The following is an 11686-nucleotide window of genomic DNA, read 5'->3' on the forward strand; positions in this document are numbered from 1 at the left end:
ATTAAATCTAGTACCTCTGGGTACTTTTACACATGGTCCAGGATGTGAGGGGGCAGCACTTTAATTAGAGTGGCTCCAAGAGCCACTCTGATTAAAGCGCTGCCATGTCTCGTATATCAGCATCCCCACACTTGAAAATGGCAGCAGCAGCACTTAAACTAAAGCTCATTCAATGAACTTTAGTTCAAGTGTCAACGTAGGTGGAGGGAGAGAAAAGTATTTGTGGGGACTGAGCATGTGCGCATCCCCTCCCCCCCAGCAGGTAAGTCTGTGAGGGAAGGGGCAAGGGGATGGGAAAGGGCTGTGCAGGGGCGGGGGGCAGATCAAAGCCCTAGTGATGAGGGAGGGAGCAGGGCACAGGCAGGAGCAGGGGCTGGGGTGACGGTGGGATAAGTGGAGGCCAGACGGTGGGACAAGCGGAGGCCTGGGGGCCACGTGCCCCCTGATCTGTGTGCGGGGCAGAGGTGGATGCCGTTGTATGCTGGGCTTTGAACCCCACTACCCCAAGAGCCACACAATGCCACATGGTCCCACCGCTGGGCAGGCAGGGGGCATGGCACAGCCTGTCAGCAGCAGGCACATGGCATTGGTCGCTCCTGGGGCAGCTGCAGCAGGAAGCAAATTGCAGTGCATAGTGGCAGCCACCTCTGCCCTGTGTACAGATCAGGGGGGCACGTGCCCCCCGGGCCTCCACTTGTCCCACCACCTGGCCCAGCCAGGGCCCCACTCATTCCAGCTCCTGCTTCTGCCTGTGCCCTGTTCCCTCACTCACTGCTGGGGCCTTGATTTGCACCCCCCCACAACAGTCAGGGTAGGGCAGGGGTAGGGGTTGGGGCAGGTGCTGCACAGCCTGGGTGGGGCATGGGATGGAGCTGTGAGCAGCTCATCTAGGGGGAGCCCACTGCTGGGCACACCCCGGGAGGGCATGGGGGGGGTGTCCCCCAGATTTGTGCGTGTGTCAAGGGTGGGCTGCTGCTGTGGGCTGGGGCTTGGGAGCTGCACTAGGCTCTTCCCAGTGGTGGGGTTGGGTTGCGCTGCACTTGGGGTGGGTGGGAGTGGGAGTTGGGGGGGGCTATGGTGAATTTTGGGGTGGCTGCAGCCCCCCCCTCCCCCCCCTGGGTAACCCTTCTCCCAGCATCGCTGCTGCCCACCCTGAGCACAGCCTGGCCCAGCCCCTACCAGGAAGAGGCCAGTGCTATCCCTGGCCCTAGCCCACCCCGCCCTGCCCCACATGCAGATCTGGGGGCACATGCCTCCATGCCCTCCTGGAGTGCATGTAGCAGCAGGAGACACACCCCCTAGACAAGCCGCTCGTGCCTCTGTCCTACATCCCACCCTGGCTGTGCAGCCCCTGCCTCAGCCCCAGCCCCACTCCTTCCTTCACTGCTGTGTGCGCACCCCTCCCCACCCCTGCTGCAGCCTCCTGGAGCCCGTGGCTGGGCTGCCTTGTGGCGCTATCTGCTGCCCCGCGTTTGGGCGGGTTAAGCCCTCTTAGTCTCGGCCTTCCACTGCCTATGAGTGACAAGGACATGAGACACAGGCTTCCAGTGCATTGGAGCAGCCTCTGTGCTTATGTATAGGTGCCCTCCATTGTGAAGTACTAGAAACATTCTCAGCCTATTTTAACATGTGTTAACGAAGGAGCGCAATTTTTTTTTTGGTGTTTTATTAAAATAGGTTAATGTGCATTAAAGTGCATGTGTAGACATGCCTACAGGAGAAACTCAGCTGTGACCAGCTCTCAGGGAATCATCTATGAAAACTGCTTTTAGTCATTGCCCACCAGGCCCTGTACCCTGTGAACAATTCAAGCCTGCTGGCTACAGGTGAATTTATAATTTACATGAAGAAAAGACACACGTCCACCCTTCTAGCAGCTGATAAGGGCTGCCAGAAGCTGAAAGCTCTTTCTCTGAACAGACGTCTTTATGAAAAACCAGCTAATCACTCATTTTTAACCTTTTTAATTTCCAGGTTTTTTTCTTCCTGGGCTGACACATTTAAACTTTTCCCCCCTTTCCTTGCCTCAGAGACACTAAGTGGGAAAGGGCATCCATGCTATTGTATGAAGAAGGTCACAATGCAAATTGGGCCTGTCTAATTTTTTACCTCATGAATAGAGACAGCAGTTTGATGTGCTAATTATTCTGTCGACTTCAAAGCAAATCGACAGGCTTCGTCAGAGGGAAAGGAGGCCTGACCTCAAAGATAAATGTTTTCATTTTGCCATAGCTCATACAGAGAATATTTTTCCTTTTAGCATGACAGTATGTCCAGCAATCTATGTAATTAAATTGGGTCATTTGTTCGGGGATAGAGTGACACAACCAATTAACTTACAATACACCAGCTTTAAAGGAAATCTTGTGAGAATAATAGTAGAAGGTTTTCTCTTTTTTTTTTTTTTTTTTTTGTAAATGACCTGAAAATGCAAAGAATCTCATACTGAATTTCAAGGAGTTTCCCCACCCCCATGCTTAACTGTTTTCCATTCCTTCTGTCACAGTTACCACAAGCCTCAGTCCTGAGCAGCCATCAGCAGTAAGAGTGGACATAGCTTGGGAGTGCAAGGAGAGGACACAAGAACTAGAGTCACCAAAAGACTTAAGTATCTAACTACCACCATCAGTGCCTGTGTCTAAAATTTAGAACCTCAAAACCCATGCTCAGCTTTTGGCTAAAGCTGGAAGTGTTTGAAGTCCCTAGGCTGTTAACTTCATAGTTTCATAGTTGTTAGGGGCTGGAAGGGACCTTACAGATCTTTGAGTCCAGCCCCCCTGCACTTGGGCAGGAAAGACTGCTGGGATCAGATGATCCCAGCAAGACTGGTGTCGTGGAAACACACGCAGCATACTTTTGGGTCAGGTCAGCAGAAGCTTTTATTCAAAAGAAACTACAGCTGTTGGGGGGGACTCCAAAGTGACATGGATTTCCCAAGCACTTGGATGGGGTTCCCCCCCAAAAGCAAAATCAGGAGGCTTATATACTTTTTAACAGTCGCTTACAACTCACTTGATCATATAGTGGAGTTTGTTAGAAAAAGCAGCTACAAACACTAGCTCATTACTGCTTGGCTATTATCAGGATGGGAATTATGGGGGAGACAAGGTTAGTTCACAAAGCGAGAACTAACACCCCCTTCTTGCACCTGAAAATCAGAGTTGTACGTACTTTTTTTTGCTATTTTCAAGGCCGCGGTGAGCGAAGCAGTTGCAGAGGAGTTACAAAGAACAAACACTTTCCCATATCTGTTCTACTATGCAGAGCCAGCAATTCCCCACAAGGCGGTTATGTCATCTTATAACTCGTGTGATCAAAGTTTAAGGCATTTATTTTTTTTTCTGATTCCACACTGGCATCAAGACACTTTTTGAAGATTGCCAGAGTGGGTGACTGTACCACTTCTTCGGGGAGCCTGGTCCAAACCCTCGGCATTCCACTTGTAAGGAAAAACTTCTTTACATCTAGCATGAAGCAATCCTCAATCATCCTGTGCCCATTATTTTTTGTCCTCCCCTGGGGGCTTTGGTGAACAGATGTTCCCCCAGGCCCTGATGTACTCCTTTGAAATACTTATAGGTTGCCACTAAGTCCCCTCTGAGTCTTCTCTTTTCCAGGCTGAACAGTTCCAAGTCTTTCAGCCTCTCCTCATATGACCTGGTCTCTAGGCCTCTAGTCATGTGAGTGGCCCTCCTTTTGGACTTTCTCGAGCTTCTCCACATCCTTCCTGAAGTGCAGCATCCACAACTGGTCACAGTACTCCAGCTGCGGTCTCACTAAGGCTGAGTCAAGAGGAAGGATGACATCCTTAGCCTTGCTCGAGATGCCTCGGTAGATGCATGCCAGTATTTGATTAGCTCTGCCAGCTACGGCATTGCATTGGTGGCTCATGTTCATTTTGTTGTCTATCATGACACCAATCAGCATGATTTTCCTAGGTCCCTAAATATCTGTTTCTGGGCATGCCCAGAATGGATAATGTTCAGAGCATCTATGAACCAAAATCATGCTAAGCCCTGCCAGGATTCATAACTAGACCAATGGGGGCCAACCTTTTTGGCGGGCATGGCACAAATTAGGTTTCCACCTTCCCTGAGGACCACTCTGCTCCCCTCCCCCTACCCAGTCTTGTTCTGCTTTCTACTCCTTGCCCAGACCGTTATTCTGTTTTCTGCTGTATATGCTACTGTGCTATCGGTCCTGTCCCTGACCTGCCATATGCCTCACGGAGGCTGCCTGTGGCACTTGTGACATGCATACTCCAGGTTGGCCATCCCTGAACTAGGCAATGCCAAGATGCCTTGCCTGTGGGGTTCAATCCCGTAGAAATTCTTAGAGCAGCTATTAGACCAGATACCTCACAAAACATGGCCAACAGCAGTAACAGTTGTACCACCCCCTTTTTTATCCAGTAGCTTAGTAATTAAAGCACTCATCTGGTATGTGGGAGACCCATATTTATTCCATCATTGACCTGAAGACATGCTCACCCATGAGCTGCAGATTCTATAACATTTTCATTGAAGTGGGGACTTGAGTCCACATCTCCCACATCTTGGGTGATTGCCCTAACAAATAGGCTATAGACTCACGGTGGTTTTTTATCTCCTAGAAGCCGCATATATATAATTGCATTCAAAGTGGAATATCTTCAGCAAGAGGCATGAAGAGTATTATCCTACAGTACCCCCTCACCTGAGGGTTAAAGAATTCACTGCAAAGAAGTAAATAAAGGAAAGGCAAGAGAAATATTTTGCCTTCAGTTGTGCCTCAGCAAAAAAAGAAAATTAGGTAATGCACATTAAATATAGTACCTCCAGGCACTTTTATATGTGGTCCAGGGGTGTGTAAGTAGAGTGACAACATAGGTGGAGGAAGAAAAAAGTATTTGTGAGGGCTGAACACATGCGCACCCCCCCCCATCAGGTAAGTCCATGGAGGAAGGGGCAGGGAGGGGGCGCAGATCAAGGCCCTAGCGGTGAGGGAGGGAGTGGGGCCGCAGCTGGGCCAGATGGTGGGACAAGCAGAGGCCTGGGGGGCACATGTCACCTGATCTGTGCAGGGGTGGAGGTGGCTGCTGCTGCATGCTGGGCTTTGAGCCCTGCTGCCCTGAGAGCCATGCAGTGCCTGGCTCTCAGCAAAGGAACAGGGGCTTAACAAAATGCCTTTAAGAAGTAGAGGGGATTGAACCTGCATCTCCTACATCCTAGGTGGGCAGTCTAATAATGCTGGAGCTGTTGTATAGAGGGGGAAGAATGTCATCAGCCCCAACACCTGGAATGTTCTTAAAGAAAAGATTTTGGCTAGGGACAGAAATTACACACAAACTGGTATAAGTGATCTGAAACCAGTTCAAATCTGTAACATAACAGAAGTTCAGTGCATATAAACCATTTTCAAAATGGCTGAAACCAGTTTAAAATAAACCTGGATGGATGTAGTATCAGATTTAACCGATTTTTAGGTTAAATTGGACTATCAAACTTCTGTCCCAGATCCCCTCCAGATTCAAGTTAACTCATAGTCTACCAGCATCCCAGGATGCCTCGCACCTCACCCACGTATGAGAATTACTGCATATTTGGGCCCCTGAGAGGAGGCAAGTGGAAGAATGCCCAAAGATTGAGGTGCTTGTGAGTGTGCCCAGAAACATTTTGGATGCTTGGGCGCCTTTAATATAAGAAACCGATGAGCCATCTAAATTCTATTGGCACTGGGTTTAAATGGCAGCTAAGACAAGGTATAGTGGCTATAATTTTGGACTTGAGAGGAATTTAGTTGCAAATTTAGTCCTTTGTGGAAGTTGCTTTTTGTCTTCTGTAAAGCACTTGGCTTGGTAATTGCCTTTGATTTATAAATGAAAACAATGTAAATTCAATATGGTACATATTAAATAGGATAACAGCTGCTTAAATGATAGGTTTCAAAATAGCATCAATATGGAATTCTGAACAAGCAGCTGATGTTCGTGGGGTCCCAAAGGGATCAGCTCTTGGCTATTTAACATTTTTTCAGTGGCTTGGAAAGAAGATGCAAGACTGCAGATGACACAAAGTTTGGGGGAGTGGTAAAGAAAGCCCTCCCAAGTGGCCCAAAGAGCTTGGTGGCCTAATCCCAGGCAAACAACATGAATTTGTGTACAACCCATGTAAAATAATTGTAAAGTATGCAAATAAAGAGAAGGTAAACTGAGAATTTCTCTCATAATAGTATCTTGGTAAAGGAGCAGGCTTAACAAAAGCTCATCAGAGTCCTGGTTCAGAGTTCCCAAACAGGGGGTATCTCTATATCACTTCCCTGGTGCTCTTGAAGCTGCTATTGTGCACTGCCCTCCCAACTCATTCCTGCTCTTGTGTCACATCTACAAACGTGGCAGTGAAGTCATTCCAGGGGCAGTCCCTTCTCCCATCAAAATTGGGCTCTTTTGAGTGTCTTGAGGTCAGCAGTAGGAAGTGCCCCCAGAGCAATTTCATCACATGTTCCTAATGCTTCTAAGTTTTCTTCTGGAGTCCTAATTTGGCTCATGGATGTATTTGGTAGCCATGATGGTCTGAGACAAAAAGAAACGCAAAACTCTAGAACTCTTGGTTCAGAGATGATACCTTTTATTAGGCCAACTAAGAAATCATAAAAATATTCTCTTTTTCTGCAAACTTTCGGGCTCACACGCCCTTCATCAGGCTCAGGGAAGATTAAAGATAGTAAAAAGTCCACATAGGTAGGAAATAAACTTCATTTTTGCACAGAGAAGAAGCTGAAGATGGATGTCTGTCCCTCTGGGTCCATGAGTGTGTCTTTGTGAGTGGCTCTTTGTTGTGCAGATCAGGCAGGATTCTTTCCTTGGTGGTGTCAGACAGCAAGCAGGGAGGTGTAAATATGGCACTTCCTAAATTTCAAACATTTTGATTTGCAATCTAAATAATTTTAAAGGTACTTGAAAGGGTGTGTGTGTGTGTATGTGTTATTACAAGTAGTTATACTTATAGAAAAAAGAAGACTTGGCATGTGTGTTATACAGAGTGGATGGGAACAAGACCTGTTTAAAAACAGCTTAGTAGTATACTAAGGGCAGGAATCAGACCCTGGCTTGGGAACTAGCAATGTTTGCTGTGATATCTAGGCCGTGTGTAGACGAAACGAAGGGCATGTGTGCATGACACTTTAAAGTGAGCTAAATGTTTTTGCACCGCTTTAATGGTGTTGGTGTTTCCATGCGTCGGCGGCATATTGTGCATTAATTGCAGCCGCTGTGGCAAATTCAGTGGTGTAACGCACCTTAAATGACTTGGGGCACAGCAAACTAAAACTACGAGGAGGCATTTTAGTTTGTTGCCCCTACAGTCGTGGAGTGAAGCACCCGGCTCCGTGCAGCTCAGGTGCTCTGCAGGCAGCCTGGCAGCAGCCTGGGAAGGCAGGCTCCACCCAAGAACAGCAATGAGCCTGTTTTTCTCCTCCCCCCCGGAGCCTGCCTGCCTGAACTGCACGGGGGCCTGGCGCTTCCCTCCATGGCTGCGGTGCCCCCCGGGACCGCCTGAACTGGATGCCTGTGAGCAGGTGCTGCCCCGGGGGAGGGAGGGCCCTGCCGTTGCTATGGAGGGAAGCATCAGCCCCCGCAGCCCAGGGACCGCTCTGCCCGCTGGCAGCTCGCCCTCCCCTCCCCGCTGCCAGAGACGCAGGTAAGTCGGCGGAGTGTGTGCATGACACGGGGGTTTAAAGGGCCCTAAATTGAAGTGGTGTTTTTAAAAACCCACTGCTTCAATTTAGGGCCCCTGTTTTGTCTACACACACCCTAATAAAAATTAAAGTGTGTGAGTCACTACTGCACCTTTAGAACTGCACTATCTCCTGGTTAGAACCAAAGAAAGTATTAATAAGACCAGGAGCTTGCCTGTAGGTAATTTTACATCTCCTAAATGTAGAAAGGGAGAGAGCTGTCTAGCTCTGTATTTCATCTATTCTTGTGTTGTCTTGCTTTTGCCTGCCTTATGTGTCACTGTAAATAAGACACCTTTCATTAGCACCGCAGTTAGCTTGTCATGCCGTTTAGTGCCTTCAGTTCTTTGGTGTCCTTCCATTATCGCAGACACTCTGTTGTTCTCTGTACTCTGCAGCCTTTCATCTTTGTGATATAAAAGCATCCATTTACCAAGTGTTGATTTAGGCAAAAAAAGTCATTTTCTCTTGGCATAAAACTTACCAGAACAAACTCACACGCACTTTAATTTAAATCAGTCTCTGTCGATAAGAACCTATAAATTGTTACTGTGATGGATGCAAAGCGCTTTGAATTTCTTTCGGTAACTGCTAGAATTGACAGGGTTCTGTGGATGGGGAGAGAGCAATGGATGTGTTTATACCTTGATTTTAGCAAGATGTTTTGTTACTGTCTCCCATGATATTCTCATTAGTTAGTGAAGGAAATGAAGTCTGGATAAAAGTACTTCCATTGGATAATTGACTGGATCAGTGTTAAGTTCTTGGTTCTTGAGGCATTTATACATGTACCTTTTTGTCCCACAATGTTCCAGAGATCCGCTGCTTTGGAGCAGACTCGATTAATCTTGAATGTGCTTGCATGTGTAAAAATACCCGTGGAAACAAAAATTCATAAGCTGGCTGGACACCAAGTTTGCCTTTTAAACATATTGGGTAGATTTCCTTTGATCATGAGGATAGTGAGAGGGAGTCAGAGAGGGAGTGGTTCTGTAAGAAATGTGCTTCTAATGGTGGCAGTGTCTCTGTCTTTTTGAGAGTTTATTTTAGTGTGTACTTGGTGTTTGCTTTCACACACATAGTTGCCACGAGGGCATTTGGTACATAGGATTAGGTATACAGTATCACATTTTGGGAAAGACGTGTAGAAACCATGGATTCTGATGGTTTTGTTATGGGAAGCATTAATTGTAGTAGCAGTGGAGATATGTTGACAAATTAATCATTTCTTGCCGAAGCAACGCTGTCTCATTTGATGTCTTTGGGTAGTGGAGAGTTTGCTTCTGATGAGTCACGCAAGGTTAGGGGGTTGTCAGAAAGCCAAGAGCAGAGAAACTAGGAATATTTTTCTCAAGGACTGATCTTTGCTGAGTATACACTGTACCTGTTTGATGTTTCTTCTGATCAGTCTTAGTGGGGGGTAGTAGGTGGCCACCATAGGCGTGTGGTAGCAGGGGGGTTCTTTTATGTATTGTAACAGGTTACTGTCGGGTATTTGGATAGCTCTTTCAAATGTATAGTCCTATTTCTGTACTGCAGCATCCTTGTTGTAGAAACACAGATCTTGGGCCAGCCAGATGAGTGTCACAAGCGTTCTCCTCAAAGCAGATGTGGTGATATCTGAGGCCCAGAGAGAAACTTCTACTAACGCTGCCAACCATATAAAGGTAATATTGGAAATATTTCCCCCCTCTCCAATATATTTAACAAATGGATAATCATATCATATTGTCGGTATTGTATTTACTCAAGTTCAAGACACAGTTTTTTCCTGTAGTTGGCATGGGGAAGAAAGCCCCTCATCTTATAATTTCATACAAAGGAATCTCACTAAATACATTGCCTGTCATTAAACTGCTGCCCAAAGCAGTGTGTTTTCACCAGTGGAAACCAACTATGAGGTTAATTAAATACAGTCAACACTGAGCATGACTATGAAACGCATGGCCCATATTGGGAAAACATTCTAATGGGAACCTCCCACAAGAACCTGATTTTTAAACATTATAAAGACTTTATACTGTCCTTTTGACCATGTGTTTCAATGAATGCTGAGGGGAGAAAAAACACGCCCATACAGAAAGCTGAGCAAATAGCAAAGTGAGCATCAGTGAGGTGCCACAATAACAAATCCATGACTGAGACACAATATCCATATGAGTAAGGATCTAATCTCCCCTCACTGAGTATGTCTACACATTCATTAATGTGCAGTGCCTACTGTACATTAAATTTAGTACTTGCAAAAGGAAGTACTAAATAAATGTGCAGTATAATACCCTACTGCATATTAGCATGATCACATGCTTTTTTCATGCCAGTTAATGCACAGTAGACTAATACTACTGTGCATTAGCATAATAGCACGGTTTTTGCTGTGATGCTGCAATGTGCAATCAGTCTACTGCACTTTAGCATCTTGGGTAGATGCACCCACTCACAACTTTTTTTTTTTTTTTTTTAAGGGCAGCTCTTCCTAGCCTGGATTCCATGTTGAAAAGCTGAAGAAATCTGGGGGTCGTGCTTTCACTTAGAATAAATACACTGCTCACAAAGTAAAAAGATTCCCCCCACCACCATTTTTTGCCTTCCCATAGCTGAAAAACATCAGGTCCCACAAGGTTCAGAATACTAACTCTATTGTCTTTTGAGCTCAACAGCTCGATCTCTAAGCCTGCTGTTTAGAGATTTCCTCCCTTGTCTGGGTGGATGGGGAGGAGAGAGAGCTCTGCCAGATTGTTGCCTCCTTACCAGTCATACATAGTGCTCCACAAAATTGGTAGGGGAAATGCTCCAAAATCAGAGATGTTGCCAACTCTGTGTGCCAGCTCATGTGATTAGTCTCTGACCTTCATAACCACATCTGTGTTGCATTAGTTCATGCCTGCTTCCTTCCTGTCACTGGGCTGGCAGCATCAAATGGCATGATCTCTTTCTTATACCAGATTCACTTCTCATGCGCATCTCAGAGTCTTATGATTGCTTGTTCTGTACGAGTCAGATTCCTGTTGATGTGTGCATGCAGGGCATGGGGGAGCAATTGTAAACCTGGCTTGGGTGCTATCTGAGGCTGATGTCACACAACAAAAACAAGAAGGTCACCTGTCACTCATACAGATAAAATTCTGATGTCTCTAACTCTGGGACATGACCAAGCGTGATAAGGGGAAAAGTATCAGAAATGTCACCTTTTCCAGCCCTGAGATGCCCCAGGCTGTCTGCTTCATGGGGTACAAATTACTTCACATTTTTTCTCCAGAATATGAAGTGATAAGCGTCAGCCTACCAAAGTACAGCAGAAAGAAAAATCTGCTTTCTTTAGGACAAACTTGACTTGCAGACACCTAAACAGTAAACAGGGTTAGAGCTTTTCAAAGCAAATTCCACACAATATTGCTGAACTTTCCCCACACCAGAATGGATGAGTGGGAAATGACTGGCGCAGGAATACAAAACACTGGGCTGCGCAAGCTGAAAGGCATTTAAAAATAAAACCAGTCACAGACATGAAATATGAAACTGATTTTCAAAGGGGGAAGTGTTACGAACCCCAGAATATTTTGAGATATTTGTGGGATGTCACACATTTTCTTGCGTTTGTTTTACTAATATGACATGTGTGGTCTCATTAAAAAGCTGGTATTATGCTGGATTCATTTCACATTGCTTTTATCACTGTATGGCTTGCATTATACTATCTGTATGGATTTTAATAATTTTGGATATGGACCTGAAGAAGGCTAAGCATATTCTTCCTAAGTATATGTTGCCCTTCTGCTAGGAGGGCAAAAATTATTGCCACTCTCAAACACAGGCAGAAGGGGCTACTGTTGGGATGGGCATCCAAGGGATTGTTTGCCAGGAATGGGGAAATCAACTTCACAATATTGAAGGCATCTCAGAGAAATGGGCCATTAGATAGAGGAATTCCAGATACTCCAAGAAAGAAAGAAATTTCTGAAAGATTTTTAGA

At 46.0% G+C, this 11686-nt stretch overlaps 1 long non-coding RNA gene across 1 annotated transcript; it reads left to right on the forward strand.

Annotated features, from left to right (window-relative positions):
• The first annotated feature begins 9258 nt into the window (after nt 1-9258).
• On the forward strand, nt 9259-11365 carry LOC132249895 (uncharacterized). Its single transcript, XR_009461367.1, has 2 exons — nt 9259-9380; nt 10179-11365. It is a non-coding gene; the product is annotated as an uncharacterized LOC132249895 (long non-coding RNA).
• The last annotated feature ends 321 nt before the right edge of the window (nt 11366-11686 follow it).

The sequence above is a fragment of the Alligator mississippiensis genome, chromosome 4 (assembly GCF_030867095.1).
Source record: "Alligator mississippiensis isolate rAllMis1 chromosome 4, rAllMis1, whole genome shotgun sequence".
Lineage (NCBI taxonomy): Eukaryota > Metazoa > Chordata > Crocodylia > Alligatoridae > Alligator > Alligator mississippiensis.